This window comes from Crinia signifera, chromosome 3 (assembly GCF_055691185.1).
Source record: "Crinia signifera chromosome 3, ASM5569118v1, whole genome shotgun sequence".
Taxonomy (NCBI): Eukaryota; Metazoa; Chordata; class Amphibia; order Anura; family Myobatrachidae; genus Crinia; species Crinia signifera.
Window position 1 is genome coordinate 106888516 of NC_139219.1, and position 20033 is coordinate 106908548.

Sequence of the window (20033 nt, forward strand, 5' to 3'; positions counted from 1 at the left end):
TGCGGGTGCTATTGTTACTCCCCCAGCTTCCCCCTCCTTGTGGGTGCAGCGGGGAGCTAGCAGGAGCTGGCAGGGGGGTCTGTGCGGCGCGGGAGTATCTGCGGTCATAGAGGTCCATGCGGCGCTGAGTATTAAGTTAGCGGGGTCCCTGCAGTGACCTGGAAATAACTAGCGCTATCTGCCGGGCGGCGGCTTGGGAATTGCTTCTGATTTTGAAAGCACTGGCCGCACGCTGATTGGCTGAATCAGCCAATCAGCGTGAAACAGTGTTTTCAAACCTAGCAGCGCTTCCCCTGCCGCTGCCTGGCGGACAGCACTAGTTATTTCCAGGTCACTGCAGGGACCCTGCCAACTTAATACTCAGCACTGCAGGGACCTCTATGACCACAGGTACCCCCGTGCCACACGGACCCCGCTGCCAGCTCCCGGGGGGGGGGGGGGTGTCTTGTCTCTTAACTGGGCTGGGAGGGGGGCTTTGTTTCTTAACTGGGGTGGGAGGGGTCGCCGAAGTTTTCCCGGGGGGGGCAATTTTGTGCGCCGCTGTTTCGCCATTTCCTCTTTGCAGCACCTCTCAAGTTCCGACAGGTTGGATGGGAAGGGAAACGGTCATCTGTCAAAACAGACTTAGGTCGACAGTCATTAGGTCGACCCCGGAAGGTCGACCGGCCCCAAGGTCGACAGGGTTAAAGGTCGACAGGGGTCAATGTCGACATGGGTTTAGGTCGACAGTCATTAGGTCGACATGAGTTTTTCACTGTTTTTTGAGCTGACATGCAGACAGGCGGAATTTCATGCCCTACCATCCACTAGGGCATGGTGGGAGAATAAAATAGTGTGCCGAGCGTAGCGAGGCACCGTGCCCGAAGCATTGCAAGCGAAGCGAGGGGCTTCGGTTCAACTCCAACTGTGTCCCTGTCGACTGTGTCAATATTCGGGTAAAAAAAACTGTGAAAAACTCATGTCGACCTAATGACTGTCGACCTAAACCCATGTCGACATTGGCCCATGTCGACCTTAAGTCATGTCGACCTTGACCCATGTCGACCTTGAACCCTGTCGACCTTGGGGCCAATCGACCTTCCGGGGTCGACCTAATGACTGTAGACCTAAGTCTGTTCTGACAGATGTACCGCTTCCGATGGGAAGAGTCAGTGCACAGCCATTTCAGATTTCTCCAGATATGGCCAATCAGATTCAAGGCTAGTATCTGAAAATGGGAGAAAAACTGCGCAAGGGGAAACACTAATAATAATCAAAGGAATTTATTACACAATATTAAATGTACATATGGTATGTGGCCACAACCTATAAAAACTTAGGACATAAAATACATCCACATAAAAATGAAAAAATAAACAAAAATAAGAATATATAAATATATATAGTATAAAAACTACATAGCACAAATCACACACAATATCAAGCTTAGTGGGTGCCTCTGCTGATTAATAATGCAGGTTAGTAGATTAGCAAACTGAAAACTGGTATAATTGAATCCAGAAAGTCCATATACTCAAACTGGTAGATTTTTACTTAGATGGAGTTAGTAAACTTGCAGCATGTAAAAGATGTTATAAACTTCAGAATGAGTTAAATAGGTTGCCTGGCCAGACAAAAAAAGTTAATATAAAAGCTGGGTATATACCTTTGGAGACCTGTGGTGAATTACAGTCTCTGATGCCTCCCAGTTGCTAGAACTGAATTTCCAAATTTGTATGCAACTATATCCGGAGTTTGTGACACCAGTGGCTTAGAGATGAATAACAGGTCCCCTCAGTGCAGTATCAATAGTCTTCAGTGATCTGGAGAAGTGGAAATAAGTCCCTAACGCGTTTCCCCGCCTGCTGTGAGCGTCGGCGGCTTCCTCAGAGAGAGAGAGAGCGAGTAAATCGTGCATAAAGTATCAGCTGCTTCCAAGGGTGTATTTATACCCCAGTGTCTCGGCGTGTCTGCGGCGCATATCGCTGCCGCGCACTTCCGCCTGCGTCATGCGTGTCATTCAGAGAATGGTAATAATCATTGGCTCCGTTTGGTTGACGCGTACTTCCGCATAGCGTCATGCGGGTCACTTGCGGCGCATATCGTTGCCGCGCACTTCCGCCTGAGTCATGCGTGTCATTCTGATAATGGTAGTGATCATTGGCTCCGTTTGGTTGACGCGCACTTCCGCGTAGCGTCATGCGGGTCACTCGTGTATCACCTATTACAGACCCGTTTCCGGGTATCATATTTCTTGTGCTTTATTAATCAGTTAGGTATTTACATAGAACGGAGTTCTTGGTCGCCATTTTGGATAAGGGTAATGGTGTGTATATGCCCTTTCTTCACTGTTTGTTTTTACTAAGCCTATGGGCATTATAAACAGCGAATACAATAACCGATGACCTGCATTACATATTAAATAGTCTCAAGAATAGCAGCTTATTGTTTGGATAATCCATACTAACATTTAAAAACTACAAATATATAAATATATCAATTCATATACACATATCTATCTCTTTATTTAGAAGGAGTCTGTAATGTTAGGAGTACATAAAAAAAATTTTCTATTAAAAAAAAATTTTTAGTCTTTATATATCCATTAAATCGACTATAAATATCTTTTGGGGTGGATAAAAAAAATAAAAAAAATAAAATAAAATTTTTTTTTTTTTATTATTTTTTAATTTTTTAATTTTTAGTTTTTTAGTTTTTTGTTTTATTATTATTTTTTGGATGTTAACTATACTCTGACATGCATAGGATAAAGCAATTGAAATGCACATTGTATGAGGTATGGAGGTCTCAGTTTAATCTGGCCGCCATAATTTCTATTTTAGTCCAATATAATAATTATTAAAGATACAGGCTGTATATTGATACATTCACTTAAACATTTATAAGATGTTTTACTTTATATTAATTTACTATGCCATTCCTGTTTATCAAAAGACATAGCGCACACTGTTTGGTGGGTTCATGAGAGTTTATATGGAACCAAGAACATTAGTATTCATACACATATAACAACGTATTCGAGTGTAAACCTACACCAAAAGATGTTCAGGAGCGCCTGGCTCGGTGGTCCAGATGGACCTCCGGTTCCACCGGGCCAAAAAACGTCCCCAATTCAAATTCAGTGCATATATTAGCTACATTGCTAAACATAGGCATATCCAGGGTCGTTCTATTCAATGGAACAGATAGACCTCTGGTTCTACTAGGTTACTCATATTTCCCTTCTTGGTATGCCACTATGGTGATACACACATATATATAGGCATATAATTTCATAATCAAATTACCAACACCAGGCTACATTTTATTTTTATTATTATTATTATTATTGTGGGCAGTGGAGATGGTGGGGCATAGCTTATGTCTACAGTCTTGATGGCCCCCCATTTTTCCATCTATCGGAGCGCTCTATCCTCAGTGCCCAAAATAAAGCTCGTATGGAGTTGTTTCAAGATTATTTAAATAATAGAACCCCTTAAAGACAGTTTAGCTCAATAGTGTAATTTAGACCGTATGGAGATAGAGATCCCATCCGGTAGATCCAGTAGGCCTCGCGACTGCATAGCTTCTTAAATCTATCTCCTCCTCTGATGGTATTTCTGATGGTTTCTATTCCAATTAGTGTAACTGCTTCTATTTTCCCTTTTTGGCATGAGAATACATGGCTTGATACTGAATGTGATTTCAGGCCACTAAGCATGTTTCTCCGATGTTCCATGGCTCTGATGTGGACAGTACGTGTAGTCCTGCCCACATACTGTTTGCCACAGCCGCAAGTGAGTAGATAGATTGTGTAGATTGATCCACAGTTGATAAAGCTCTCTATTTTAAAGCTTTCTCCATTTGTTGTGGAGTTAAAGCTCTCAGTTTTTCTTGGGGCCATTTTGCAAACCATACATTTATCTTTACCACAACGATGGTATCCTTTTGGTCTTTTTGGGAGCCATTGTGTTTCCTGTTTTGTTGTTTTGTTTTCCTTTGTTTCCATAAAACCTGGAAAGTGGCTCTGGGTAAGTTTCATTTTCAGGTTATCCGCCCTTCTGAATATCATGTTACCATCTAGTTTTAAATTTGATTTCAAGAGTGGGTCTTGGGTTAGTAGCATTGTATTTTTTCTAATAATACCACGGATTTCTCTTGCGCAGCCATTATACTGTGTGGTAAACATATCTGACCTATTGTTAGTTTCTTTGGGATTATCTTGTTTTGATATGTCTTTATTTTTTCTTTTTTGGCTTTCTAGCAGTAGAGACCTATCCATTTCGCTGACCTGTTTATATGCTTCTTTTAAGGTGTTCTCAGGGTACTTCTGTTCTCTGAAAGCTTCTAATAAGGTCCCTGCTTGTCTTTTGAAACCTTCCTCACTTGAACAGTTTCTTTTCACCCGTACCAGTTGTCCCTTGGGTATGTTTTTCTTCCACCCTGTGGCATGTGAACTTTCATAATTGAGATATCGATTTTGGTCAACCGGTTTCGCCAACCTATATATGGGCATAGTTGAAGATGAACATGTGTGGGCGGAGGGGTTCGGTGCGAGCCTGGTCCTCTATGGCAGATTTATTGACGATTTGTTTATTATTTGGGATGGGGATCTTAATTCACTTTCTGAATTCACTGATAATCTTAATTTAAACAAATTTGGTTTGAAATTTACAAGCACAAACAGCACCTCTTCTATTAATTTTCTGGACGTTGCGCTTCGGATAGTTGACGGTTCCATTTGTACTGAGACATATGTGAAACCGGTTGACCAAAATCGATATCTCAATTATGAAAGTTCACATGCCACAGGGTGGAAGAAAAACATACCCAAGGGACAACTGGTACGGGTGAAAAGAAACTGTTCAAGTGAGGAAGGTTTCAAAAGACAAGCAGGGACCTTATTAGAAGCTTTCAGAGAACAGAAGTACCCTGAGAACACCTTAAAAGAAGCATATAAACAGGTCAGCGAAATGGATAGGTCTCTACTGCTAGAAAGCCAAAAAAGAAAAAATAAAGACATATCAAAACAAGATAATCCCAAAGAAACTAACAATAGGTCAGATATGTTTACCACACAGTATAATGGCTGCGCAAGAGAAATCCGTGGTATTATTAGAAAAAATACAATGCTACTAACCCAAGACCCACTCTTGAAATCAAATTTAAAACTAGATGGTAACATGATATTCAGAAGGGCGGATAACCTGAAAATGAAACTTACCCAGAGCCACTTTCCAGGTTTTATGGAAACAAAGGAAAACAAAACAACAAAACAGGAAACACAATGGCTCCCAAAAAGACCAAAAGGATACCATCGTTGTGGTAAAGATAAATGTATGGTTTGCAAAATGGCCCCAAGAAAAACTGAGAGCTTTAACTCCACAACAAATGGAGAAAGCTTTAAAATAGAGAGCTTTATCAACTGTGGATCAACCTACACAATCTATCTACTCACTTGCGGCTGTGGCAAACAGTATGTGGGCAGGACTACACGTACTGTCCACATCAGAGCCATGGAACATCGGAGAAACATGCTTAGTGGCCTGAAATCACATTCAGTATCAAGCCATGTATTCTCATGCCAAAAAGGGAAAATAGAAGCAGTTACACTAATTGGAATAGAAACCATCAGAAATACCATCAGAGGAGGAGATAGATTTAAGAAGCTATGCAGTCGCGAGGCCTACTGGATCTACCGGATAGGATCTCTATCTCCATACGGTCTAAATGACACTATTGAGCTAAACTGTCTTTAAGGGGTTCTATTATTTAAATAATCTTGAAACAACTCCATACGAGCTTTATTTTGGGCACTGAGGATAGAGCGCTCCGATAGATGGAAAAATGGGGGGCCATCAAGACTGTAGACATAAGCTATGCCCCACCATCTCCACTGCCCACAATAATAATAATAATAATAAAAATAAAATGTAGCCTGGTGTTGGTAATTTGATTATGAAATTATATGCCTATATATATGTGTGTATCACCATAGTGGCATACCAAGAAGGGAAATATGAGTAACCTAGTAGAACCAGAGGTCTATCTGTTCCATTGAATAGAACGACCCTGGATATGCCTATGTTTAGCAATGTAGCTAATATATGCACTGAATTTGAATTGGGGACGTTTTTTGGCCCGGTGGAACCGGAGGTCCATCTGGACCACCGAGCCAGGCGCTCCTGAACATCTTTTGGTGTAGGTTTACACTCGAATACGTTGTTATATGTGTATGAATACTAATGTTCTTGGTTCCATATAAACTCTCATGAACCCACCAAACAGTGTGCGCTATGTCTTTTGATAAACAGGAATGGCATAGTAAATTAATATAAAGTAAAACATCTTATAAATGTTTAAGTGAATGTATCAATATACAGCCTGTATCTTTAATAATTATTATATTGGACTAAAATAGAAATTATGGCGGCCAGATTAAACTGAGACCTCCATACCTCATACAATGTGCATTTCAATTGCTTTATCCTATGCATGTCAGAGTATAGTTAACATCCAAAAAATAATAATAAAACAAAAAACTAAAAAACTAAAAATTAAAAAATTAAAAAATAATAAAAAAAAAAAAAAATTTATTTTATTTTTTTTATTTTTTTTATCCACCCCAAAAGATATTTATAGTCGATTTAATGGATATATAAAGACTAAAAATTTTTTTTTAATAGAAAATTTTTTTTATGTACTCCTAACATTACAGACTCCTTCTAAATAAAGAGATAGATATGTGTATATGAATTGATATATTTATATATTTGTAGTTTTTAAATGTTAGTATGGATTATCCAAACAATAAGCTGCTATTCTTGAGACTATTTAATATGTAATGCAGGTCATCGGTTATTGTATTCGCTGTTTATAATGCCCATACGCTTAGTAAAAACAAACAGTGAAGAAAGGGCATATACACACCATTACCCTTATCCAAAATGGCGACCAAGAACTCCGTTCTATGTAAATACCTAACTGATTAATAAAGCACAAGAAATATGATACCCGGAAACGGGTCTGTAATAGGTGATACACGAGTGACCCGCATGACGCTACGCGGAAGTGCGCGTCAACCAAACGGAGCCAATGATCACTACCATTATCAGAATGACACGCATGACTCAGGCGGAAGTGCGCGGCAACGATATGCGCCGCAAGTGACCCGCATGACGCTATGCGGAAGTACGCGTCAACCAAACGGAGCCAATGATTATTACCATTCTCTGAATGACACGCATGACGCAGGCGGAAGTGCGCGGCAGCGATATGCGCCGCAGACACGCCGAGACACTGGGGTATAAATACACCCTTGGAAGCAGCTGATACTTTATGCACGATTTACTCGCTCTCTCTCTCTCTGAGGAAGCCGCCGACGCTCACAGCAGGCGGGGAAACGCGTTAGAGACTTATTTCCACTTCTCCAGATCACTGAAGACTATTGATACTGCACTGAGGGGACCTGTTATTCATCTCTAAGCCACTGGTGTCACAAACTCCGGATATAGTTGCATACAAATTTGGAAATTCAGTTCTAGCAACTGGAAGGCATCAGAGACTGTAATTCACCACAGGTCTCCAAAGGTATATACCCAGCTTTTATATTAACTTTTTTTGTCTGGCCAGGCAACCTATTTAACTCATTCTGAAGTTTATAACATCTTTTACATGCTGCAAGTTTACTAACTCCATCTAAGTAAAAATCTACCAGTTTGAGTATATGGACTTTCTGGATTCAATTATACCAGTTTTCAGTTTGCTAATCTACTAACCTGCATTATTAATCAGCAGAGGCACCCACTAAGCTTGATATTGTGTGTGATTTGTGCTATGTAGTTTTTATACTATATATATTTATATATTCTTATTTTTGTTTATTTTTTCATTTTTATGTGGATGTATTTTATGTCCTAAGTTTTTATAGGTTGTGGCCACATACCATATGTACATTTAATATTGTGTAATAAATTCCTTTGATTATTATTAGTGTTTCCCCTTGCGCAGTTTTTCTCCCATTTTCTGTTTGTTCTTACTGGGATTTATTGAGCAGTCCCAAAAAACAGCAGCAGTAGTGGAAACACTGGTAACATATCTTTTGGGTTATAATTACGTCCAGATTACTTAGCGCTGGTCTTTCTTTTCTTTTTTCTGTTCATTTTTTCCCAAGGCTAGTATCTGGCTGACCCACTCAAGGACATTGACAGTGTTGTCCTGAGGCAACTCCTTTGAAATTTTGGCTGTGTGCTTAGGGTCATTGTCCTGCTGAAAGATTAACCGTTGCCCCAGTCTGATGTCAAGAGCACTATGGAGCAGGTTTTCATCCAGAATGCTTCTGTGCATTTCTGTATTCATCTTTTCCTCTACCCCCAGCTCCTGCTGCTGAAAAACATCCCCACAGCATAATCCTGCCACCCCCATGCTTCACTGTAGGGGTGGTATTGGCCTAGTGATGAGCAGTGCATGGTTTCCTCAAAACATGATGCCTGGCATTCACACCACATGCAATCTTGGTCTCATCAGACCAGAGAATTTTGTTTCTCATGGTCTGAGAGTCCTTCTGGTGCATTTTGGCAAACTCCAGGCAGGCTGCCAAGTGCTTTTTACTAAGGACTGTGGTTTCCGTCTGGCCACTACCATACAGGCCTGATTGGTGGATTGCTGCAGAGATGGTTGTCCTGAAAGGTTCCGCTCTCTCCACAGAGGAATGCTGTTACTCTGACAGAGTGACCATTGGGTTCTTGGTTACCTCCCTGACTAGGGACCTTCTCCCCTGATTGCTCAGCTTAGATGGCTATAGAAAGAGTCCTTGTGTATCCGAACTTATTCCATTTATGGATGATGGAGGCCATTGTGCTCACTGGAACCTTCAAAGCAGCAGATATTTTTCTGTACCCATCCACAGATTGTGCCTCAAGACAATCCTGTCTCGGAGGTCTAAAAACAATTCCTTTGACTTCATGCTTGTCTTGTGCTCTGACATGCACTGTTAAGTGTGGGACCTGATAGAGACAGGTGTGGGCCTTTCCAAATCATGTCCAGTCAACTGAATTTACCACGGGTGGACTCCGATTAAGCTGTAGAAACATCTCAAGGATGATCAGTGGAAACAGGATACATCTAAGCTCAATTTTGAACTTCATGGCAAAGATTGTGAATATTTATGTACATGTGATTTCTTCGTTTTTTTATTTTGCAGAATTTTGCAAAAATCTTCCAAAAACTTTTTCCATAGGGTATTGTGTGTAGAATTTTGAGGGGAAAAACTTATTTCTTCGATTTGAAAAAAAAGTGCAGCACTGTAAATACTTTCCAGATGCACTAGTTCTGGGAAGATGTATGACTAATTATGTTTGTTGAATACATAAAGTACCTTCTATTAAAAAAGGTATTCAAAGTAAAAAACAGTTGTCATAAAAAATACATCAAAAATATTAACACCTTCCAGAACAAATTAGTATTTCTACCACTACCTATTAACATGACATTATGTGTAACATTTGGGAGACCCAAAATATCTAGAAATCAGTATCTACATCATATTTTAAAGAGGGCTGCTCTTCTATGCCCAAAGTTAGATATTCTGAAAGAAAAAAAGTGGAGAAATGCGTTAATTGTAATGAGCCATATATAGTATATTACTCTGGTTGTTTTGGGCAGTAGTGGGCTTGGTGCAGACTGAGGTATCTGTTATAAGAAGAAATATTTGAGGGCTGCAAGATGACTATTTTAAATGAATGTTTTCTTCCTTGTTGCTGAATTCAATCATTAAAAATTTTTTTTTTAGGGAATGAGCTACTGTTGTGCAAAAGGTCAGGAGAAGGGCACCATTTATACTATGGATCAGTGGTTAGGTTTCACCATCCTTCTGTTTGCCCATTGCTCTGTTCTAAACCATAAAGGTACACTGTAAGTACACTGTAAAGGTACACTGTAAGTAAGTAATTTTCTCCAACAGGACTCAAAGCGCTTTACAAATTTTAAAACAATGCACGGATTTAGGTAGCACAGCTATAGACAAGTCACAGACATAAAAGAAAACCTTGGGAGCAGAGTAAGCATTGGTACAGGCACCTAACAAGGTACTAGGTGAGGCAGCCTTCTTGGACATTCTGTGTAGGATTACCCTGGGTGAAATATGTTACCCTTAGAAGAAATTACACAAAATGGGTGATTTCATTGTAGAATACTGTCCCAACAAGACAGTCAGGTCAATGCATTTTTCACCCCATCCACAAGTGTATCAGATGAGGCAGCCATGTTGGGTGCACTACAAAGGTTCACAGTGGGAGATTAACCATGCAAGGGCCCAATGCACATATGGGAAAGCAGATGAGTGTAAAGTAGTGTGATTTACCCTAGACGGAAACATCCACGTGAAACATATCCTGCCCGCAGAGGAAACATCTGAGGCAACATCTGAGGTACACTGAATAGGTCACCACTAGAAGAATATGCAATTTGTGGAGGTACACATTACAGGAAGAGCACATGGTGTAGACATACTCTGCAAGGGGGCGGGGTTTATTATTATTTTTTTAAATAGGACATGATAAAAACATCTTTGTAATTATCCTATGGGGGTGCACCATTTATAGAATGTTTCTTCTTCTCCGCAAAGAATCCACACATAGAGTAATTCATCAGGGGAAGATTGGGATGGAAAACCAGCCTGGGAAATTTCTGGAAGCAGCCCTCATGGAGGTGAGGCTGGTGACTGGGTTGGGTTTCCTCCTCATAGGGCCTCAGATCATCGACACAGCTGCAGCCATCCTTGTGTCTTTTTCTGCAGTTGTGCCTGCGATTTATGCTAATTCCAGTACAACACCTTTCCTGGAGTCATGGGTGGATTGGAAAGTCAAAGTGGCCCTAGAAAAATTTCCAAACAGTGGTACCCATAAATGTCCACAATGCCAGTCTACCACCTTCTACCCCCTAACATACCCACACCAGCATGGTACACTCTACCCCCTAACACACCCCCACCAGCATGGCACACTCTACCCCCTAACACATAAGACTGCTAATCACAATGCATTCAAAAAGTAACTTTGACACTAGCCAGAAGGCCTTAAATGCTACAATACTTTTTTTTTTAAACATCTAATTTATATGAGGTATAATTTGGGTGTAGTAAACACCATCATCTGAAACCTCCAATAGGTTGTAAGCTTCTGAGCAGGGACCTCCTACTTCTTTGTCTGTTAATACCCAGTCTTGTTTTATTACCATTTGTTCCAAGCAGTAAAGTGCTACAGGAGTATGCTAGCATATCATCTTAACTAGAGAGACGCAAAATTTCTACTTGTTCATTATGCTTATTAATACTGACAATTACCTAAAATCTGATAAAAAAAAGAAAATCTATTCTATTTTTATCATTATTGCCTGAAATTGTTTTTCCAACCATCGAAAAATGAGGTTCAAGATGGTACCTTCACATTATTACTCTCATCTTTTATTTGAACTACTTTATCAGGAAACTATTGCCAAGTACAGTAGTTCACATTTTGCAAACTTCTCTCATATACAATTTAAAAATATTGTTTCTTATTCAAGTACATTACAAGCCAGGAAAGCTTTAAGAATCTAATGTGAAATAGATATGAATCAACATAAAGGTAATTCAAAGATGGCTCAATCAGTGAGTTGCATTATAATAAGTAAATACAATGCAACCTGAAATATATACTTTTTTTCAGAAACACAAATAACATGGCACTGGATGAATACGGCTTCCCGTGAAGCCACTGTGACTTGCAAAACAATTACAAGAACATTAGTCATGGCTCTTAAATGATTCATAATTTTCATTCTTACTACTTTAAATGTTGTATATATTCTGCCCGTCAGAGCTGCCCTCACCAAAGGAACACATAATCAGTTTTACCACTGTGATACATTTATATTCCTGGATGCATTATCTTCAATATCTGTTTAAAGGGCCACAAAGAGGTGTGGTCCTGTAAACATATTTTTGAAACACATAAAAAGAGGCCTCTCTGTGATTATTGTGCTACCGCATGAGAAGTGGCCTTTCTGTTGAAAAAATCGGAACAAAAATTGCTTGATTTATTTTAATAGGTTTTTCTACAAATTGGTGAGGCACCAAAAAAAGAGGAGCGATATTTTTTTTACGTGCATGAGAACCCTTCCCATTTAAACGGGGACACACCTCTGTCAACGCCGTACCATCAAAAGTTGGAGAAAATGTTCCTTTAATGTGACTGTAGGATCAATAGTATATGTAAAGTATCTTGTGCCATTGCTTTGTAACTGCTCCACCGTGGACATATTACCCCGATGTTTCCTTGTCTCATTCTAAGCAATGTCAAGATCCCAGGTGACAAATCAAAATGCTCTGTTACAGAATTGTAGCGCAAACCAGACACCTTGTATGGTTCTTGGAGAATGCAGGGATCACATACAGTAGTAGATTCAAATGCATGTTTTAGTGCTGTTTTTCATTCATAAGTGATTATAAAGCATGGAAGATGGTTATAAAATGGTTGGCAAGCTATAAAAAGAAATCCCTCAAAATATGTTTTTTTTGCTCCTTTACTTCTGTTTTACTAACAGAAATTCAACTGCTACACTATACTACTTCACATAAGTTTTCTTGTTGCTCAAGACCAGTAAAACACATTAAGAGCACTTATGCAGAGGTGGTGGCACTAGAGATACAAATGCTGAAGGAATATCCTTCTGAACACACTCCCAACCCAAGAAAACAATGGAAAGGAGGTTAAACTTTATTTTCTTTTCTTTCAGCACATTACTATCAGAGTATACGTAATTAGTTAAAACTTGGGGACAGGTATCTCTTACCCTATTAGAGAGGCAATTTTAGTCGGATTTTGCACTCAACAAAAAATGTAGTAAAACCCCCATTTTCATATGCAGTAAAGCCCCACCGCCGAGGCTTCGTCACAGGGGCTTACTTCTGACACTTACTTACTCAAGCCTGCACCAATGTTTTTGGGATGGTTCATGCATCAGGACCCAGTGCAATATGGTGGCTCTGCCTTCTTGTGTGTGACATCACGCACATGGGGTGGGGTCACCCGCTGCCCACATTAGAAAAGTCCCTGGAGTCCAGGCCACTGTAGGGGCACTATTGCCAGGCACAGGTGATTGTGCACCCTAAGAGACTTTGTGCTTGCACCTAGTTACGGCACTGGAACCCAGTAGGAGTACCCTGGACACTGCAGCGTGATTTACATGCAGCAGGTGTTTTTGGGATAAGACTGAGTGTCTCCTGAGTTTTGGGAGTGTGCTAAAGTCAGTGAGGGGTAGATTTATGAAGCAGTGATAAGGGAGGAGAAGTGATAAAGTGCCTGGTACTTTATCACCGGCCAATCAGCTCTATTTAAACCCAGCCTGTAACTTAACAGTCAGAAGCTGATTGGCCAGTGATAAAGTACCAGGCACTTTATCACTTCTCCTCCCTTATCACGGCTTCATAAATCTACCCCCGAATGCGTTTCCTCGGATGTAGTCTCACTACCCTGGCAGTTTAGTTTTTTAATTCTGAGTAACGCACAATACATTGACTGATGGTTATGATATTGAGTAAATGCTGCTTTGTTGCATGCAGTCAGCTAATCAAAAAAGCCAGCAGTTGAATATTTCCGTACAAAGATGCAACATTTGCATCCCCAACTGAATCGGCCATATTGTCTTATGGAGTAGCATATTTTACAAACATAGGCCTGAATTCTATTCAGTTGCAATGTTCTATGAATTCGATTTATCAACTTCCAGTATTGTTTATATTCTTCATTTTCTTCTTTTCTTATAGTAAGCAGCTTCAGTTAGATTCTTATTGTTTACCTTGACTTTCTCTCCATGACAGTAAAACAATGTCTTTTCTAATTTTGTACTGCTTCATCAATGTTTGTATGTCCTGATTTGGTGAGAACTGACTGAATCTCTCTTCCCGTCTCACATTGTGGGAATGTGGCCTATGTTGCATCAATGTAGTTACCAGATTTTGAATAAAATTCTTATAATACTGCCAACAATCAATATTGTCAATTTCTTGCCTTATATTTAGTTTTGAACAAAATGTATTTAACCCTTTGAGTGCCAAGTGAATTTGTCAAAATAGGTGTGAAAATTGCAAATGTGATGTTTACCTTATATAGGGAATATAATCTTTAAAAAAAAAAAAAACTTTTTTTTTTTTACGGATGGCATTTTTAGCGGATATTTTTCGCATCTCTCACAGAGATGTTGGCACTCGAAGGGTTAAGCCTTAAAGCTGTGTTTACAGATTTGCCAAGTACCAAGGCAGATACACATGCATGGCCAAATGTAGGCCAGAGTGTTAGGATAATTCATGCACAATGATCTCAGAGACTGGAATTGGAGTAAAAACATGTTATTAAAAAAAAGTATGTCTCTGCATAAATGCTTTATTAGCAAAAGCAATTTGTGTTTGTTAATATGTCTCTGCGATCTTCATCTTGGCAACAGCAATAAGAGCATTGCTTACTTACACAGTATATACCACCACAACATCTCATATAGGCTTACTTTGCATGCACAGGAGATAGCTGAGGGCTTGTGAAATCTGGGTCTGGAGCTTATGTCTTTCATTAAACAGACAGACAATATTACAAATTGATATACCAAAATACCTCTGACAGTCTATCAGATTGTAATATTGTGAAAGCTTTCTCAGACATGGCATAATGACTACTTTCACATAATTGTTACAGAGAAAGCACTGATAAAATGCAAGTTGTAATGGTTGGGAACCTTATTAATAATAATAATAATAATAATAATAAACCACCTGACTCTGGGACTGTGCATTCAGAACAGTTGAATCATCTACCATGTGCTCAGGTTCTAGAACACATTCACCAATCTTGTTACCCACACCACAAATTAAATAATTATTTTTGGTGTAACATCCAAATCCACAAAGGTCTGAAGGAACCTATATTTTATACATGATGGTCTATGAAGGAAGAGTATTTTTGCATCTTACAGTATCTACAAACAATATAGCTAGAAGACAACCTTTATATGGAAGATGGTTGCTGGAGAAGACTGGTGGGAATCTACAGTATGTGAGGATTTGCAGTACTGGACAAATCAGTATCATTATATTGAGTCTAGCACTAGTGATTGCAATGGATTTGGCTAAAAGCATGGCACTGAGCAAATCATCTGTATGGTAAAGACTATGGATAGGTCTATTTCCAGCAAATAATACACCACCCCCCCATAAGCATGTGAATACCATATTATCAGGGGGTGCACCATTGGTGTGGTATGTCTATCACTGCCTACCGGGCATCAATTCAAACTAAATAGGTGACTTATTTTTGTATATGGGCTAAAAAATTAATCATCCCCCCCCACACACACTAGAAATAGGGACAGTGTGCTCTGAAGACGCACTGTAAAAATGTACACTTTAATGCCCATTACACATAATGCCACACACCATAATGCCCATTACACATTTTGACACACATCGTGATGCCCATTGCACATTATACCACATACTATGATGTTCCTTGCCAGGGGACTTAAATACTCTTTGCCATGAGGGAGTTAAATGCTTGTTGCCATCAGGTAGTTAAATGCTCATTGTCACTGGGGAGTTAAATTCTCGTAGAGCTATGGCAACCAGACATAGAGTGTTGGGAAGCCTGGCTGTATTATAGCAGGTCTGCGATTATTTCATATCTTGCTGCTGCAGCTCCTGATTGGCTGCTGGACCGTGAGCTACGATTGGACCATGAGCCAGCACTAGACTTGAAATAGCCATGTTCCTGCTCCGGGCAGTTCACTTCTCAATGTCCCAACTCCCTGATAACGCAAGCAGCAGCGCACAGTAAGGCAGCATCATATTCATGGCACTGGACAGCAATGGAGAAGACATTGTAAGCTCCCGGATTACTATGGCACCTTATTCTTCTGCGTTGTACGGCACCCCCTGTGCAAATGCCTATGCCCTCCCTTCATTTTGTCTGTAGTCACATAATTACATTTAACTATAGATGAGCACAAGTACAGGCACTAGCATCTCCCCTTATCCCCCACATCTGGAGGGCAGATGACTCCAATACAGCCAGGAGTTAGACCACTGGTAATCACAAGATTAACAAGGATTCAGTGTGATGTGGCATTCTGTGAGTCTACTATAGATCATATGGCTTTTTAATTATATGGCTGTTATGTCCAGTACTACCGGAAATTCCAGTGGTACTGCCATTACGGCCCAGTGGTACTGCTGTTAAATCCAGTACTGCTGATAAATCTAGTGGTACTTCCGTTAAGTCTAGTGCCACTGCCGTTAAGTCCAGTGGTACTTCTGTTAAGTCCAGTACTGCTGGTAAGTCCAGTGGTGCTGCCGTTAAACCCAGTACTGCTGTTAAGTCCAATGGTACTGCCGATAAGTCCAGAGGTACTGCTGTTAAGTCCAGTACTGCCATTAAGTCAAATGGTACTGCCTATAAGTCCAGTGGTACTGCCGACAGCCATATAAGTGCGGTGACAGTCCAGTGGTACTGCCCTTAAGTCAAGTGGTACTGCTATTAAGTCCAGTGACAGTCCAGTGGTTCTGACATTAATTTCAGTGGTACTGCCGACAGCCGTATAAGTCCAGTGATAGCCCAGTGGTACTGCTGTTAAGCCCAGTGGTTCTACTGTTAAATCCAGTGGTACCGCTGGCATCTGTATAAGTCCAGTGATAATCCAGTGGTACTGCCGTTACATCCAGTGGAACTGCAGTTAAGTCCTGTGGTGCTGCCGTTAAGTCCTGTGGTACTGTTGTTAAGTCCAGTGCTGCCATTAAGTCCAGTGGTACTACCATTAAGTCCAGTGGTACAGTCACCAGCCGTATAAGTCCAGTGACAGTCCAGTGGTACTGCCATTAAGTTCATTGGTACTGCCGCTAAGTCTAGTGATACTGGTAAGTCCAGTGACAGCTGTATAAATCCAGTGACAGTACAATGTACACTCTAAAAAAAAAAAAAAGGGGGGGGGGGGTTATTTTAATCCGTCTAATTTTTCAAAGCTTTGTCATGTGTGTGTGGTACACTGTACTGTGCCGCATATAATAAGTAACCTCCCAAAAAAGTTTATTTTAATCCGTATAATTGTTTTAGGCTTTGCCGTGTGTGTGGTTTACGGGTACACTCTCCTGTGCTGCATTTTAGTATAACTCCAGCAACATAATGGATAACAAAAATTTGGAGGATGAGATAGTGAAAGAGCAAGAACCACTTCCTCCTAGTGCTGAAGCTGCTTCCACTAGTTATGACATACTGTAGAACATGAAGTGCCATCAACGTCTTCTGCCAAGGTCAATGCCTAATGTCATCATCATAGAGCGCAAGTCAAATCCAAAATGGCAAAGTTCAGTAACTTGAAGGAAAAAATAAATGTAAATCATTTGAGGATAAACGTAAGCTTGCCAATATGCCATTTACAACACGGAGAGACACGGAATGGCTATGGCCCTGGCCTATGTTCATGACTAGTTGTTTAGCTTTACACAATGATCTCCCCCCCAACTAGAAAATTTAAGAGAGTTAAGCTGTTAACAAAAACATAACAAACAACTGTGCCTTCTAAAGACATGGTATCACAAATCCCCAAGGAGAGTCCAAGGGTGGTTGCATTGGCTGACCTTCCCATCACTGTACGGGAGGAGGTGTTTCCTTCCACGATTTGCATATGCTGGAAGGATCCCCCACAGTCCAGTTCCTGATTTTGAGTTTGAAGGTGTCAAAGTTATATACCAGGTATTGGTGCCAATTTATGTTTTTGCTGTTGGGTGCTCAAGCCTGTTGAAAGGGAGTGTGGCCTCATGAAAAGGGGCATGTTCTTTGGTGATGGGGTGTGGACCGGCAATTAGGTTTACATCTGGTGATGCGTGATGTCACAAGACCTGGTACTAGTGCTAGTGGTGCCCTAAACAACCCCACACCTTAGCACGTTGATTTTGGTAGAAACAAATAGATGCCAATACATCTGCAGCCACTGAGATAGTTCTGTCCTTAGATGCATTCTGTGATCTGTAAAATAGGCGGCAGGGTGTAATGCAAACTTACTGGAATGCGGATTACTCTGCAATATTTTCTTTCAAAACACTGCAGTTCTCCAGACTGATTCTGAGAGGAGAGCTTAGCAATATGTGTCTTGTTTTTCCACCCTCCTTTCCATGTGACATCATGACCTGATGCATGCCAGCCCAGACCCACGATGCCCCTCTGGAAACAGGTGCAGGTTGCCAGGGCCGGATTTTCTGGCACCCATCCACAGGCCCATTGGTAAATGACGAGCATGTGGGTGCACAATATTTTTCGTGGGTGCTTGGGCCCGGAAGCACCCATGGAATTTTGTTGTCCGTGGGATGCAAAAGGCCATCACCATGCCTGGGCAGAAGACCAAAAATTCCACCTCTTTGGTCTGGAATCATTGTTATCCAGATCGAGACAACAATTGTCTCGCCATATGTAGCTTATGCAATGCTGCAATAAGCATGGGTAAGGCCATTGGCCACCTAGGGACATCCTCACTTGTAATCTGTCTGTCTCCCCTTCCTACTAGATTGTAAGCTCCTCCGAGTAGGGCCCTCTTCTCTCCTGTTGTCAAAGCCCACTTCTCTTCACATTTCACTCACAGCTCTCCTTTACTCCAACACTCAGTGACCATCTTCATACTCATCTCCATCATTGGCCTCAAGCCTCTAGTTGTATGTGGATTGGGTCCTCACTACTTACATTTAAGCTGTAATGTGTATTGAACTGTGGTGCTCTTTATTTGTACTGTATTTTTGTTATTTATTCAATGTTATGCCAAGTTTTGTCTCCCTGTATTGTTCCTTTGTACGGCGCTGCGAAACACTTGTGGCGCCTTATAAATAAAATTATAATAATAATAATAATGCATCACCTGAAGTTCATTCATAAGTCACTGTTTAGTTGCCACACCAGCAAGTCATTCCTCATCAATTTCCTCTGTGATCCGGTAGTCCTGCAGGCCATGTCACCGGCATGACTGACTCCTCATCTGTACGGGATTCCTTTAGAGGATCCTGCAGCGCTGTGTCTACTGATGCCAATGTTGCTGCTGCTGGGAGTCTTTCATCATCCCAGAGGGGAAGTCGGAACACCTCTAAGTCTTTCACTAAGCCTTTCACCGCCCAACAGTTGCTTGCGAGGAGGATGAAGTACGACAGTGGCCATCCTATGGCAAAGTGGATAACTGCGGCCTTGACAGCTTTGTTAGTGTTAGACGCGTGTCCAGTGTACGCCAGCAGAGGAGTGGGATTTAGATGATTTATAGAGGTATTGTGTCCCCGGTACCAAATCCCTTCTAGATTCCACTCCACTAGGCAGGTGATACCCAGGATGTACAGAGATGTCAGAAAAAAACAGTTGTACCCACTGTCCACTTAACCACGGACATGTGGAGAAGTGGTAGAGGGCAAACTAAGGACTATATGATTGTGACAGCCCACTGGGTAGATGCATCACCTTCTGCAGAAAAAGCAGCAGCATCTCCGAAACGCCAGCTCCTTCCAAGGCAGGCTATGCTGTGTATCAGAGCAACAAAAAGGAGAGATGGCTATCGGCACAGGATCCTCATTCAGATTGAGGAGATTAGGACCCCGCTGGAATTTGTTGGATATGGCGTCAACCTACAATTCAACTTCACGGGAGATGTGCCACCACTGGACAAAAATTAGATAATTTTATAAGAAGAGAGAGAAAAGTATGTCCTTGACGGGTGCACCTAAGTAGTCCTTAATAAAATTTAACCTTTATTGGTCCTATTAAAACTTAGCGAAATATGACAAACACACATAAAACATTTAAACGTGAGTACAGGGGAAGGGTAAGGTGTTTTTATCAAAAACTGCAGCCTACACTGGTGTGATGTATGTAATAACCTACATGTTATCTGAAGTCGACATTGGTGTACCAAATAAAATTAGATTGTATCTCAGTGTCTTTATTTATTAAATAGGGTATAGTGCCAGCGATAACACATGGGGTTATGGTCTGTGTGGATACTCTATT

The 20033-nt window shown here is 40.8% G+C and overlaps 1 long non-coding RNA gene across 1 annotated transcript; it reads left to right on the forward strand.

Moving 5' to 3' along the window:
- Window positions 1-997: 997 nt before the first annotated feature.
- On the forward strand, window positions 998-10962 carry LOC146063713 (uncharacterized). Its single transcript, XR_014471644.1, has 2 exons — window positions 998-1199; window positions 8153-10962. It is a non-coding gene; the product is annotated as an uncharacterized LOC146063713 (long non-coding RNA).
- The last annotated feature ends 9071 nt before the right edge of the window (window positions 10963-20033 follow it).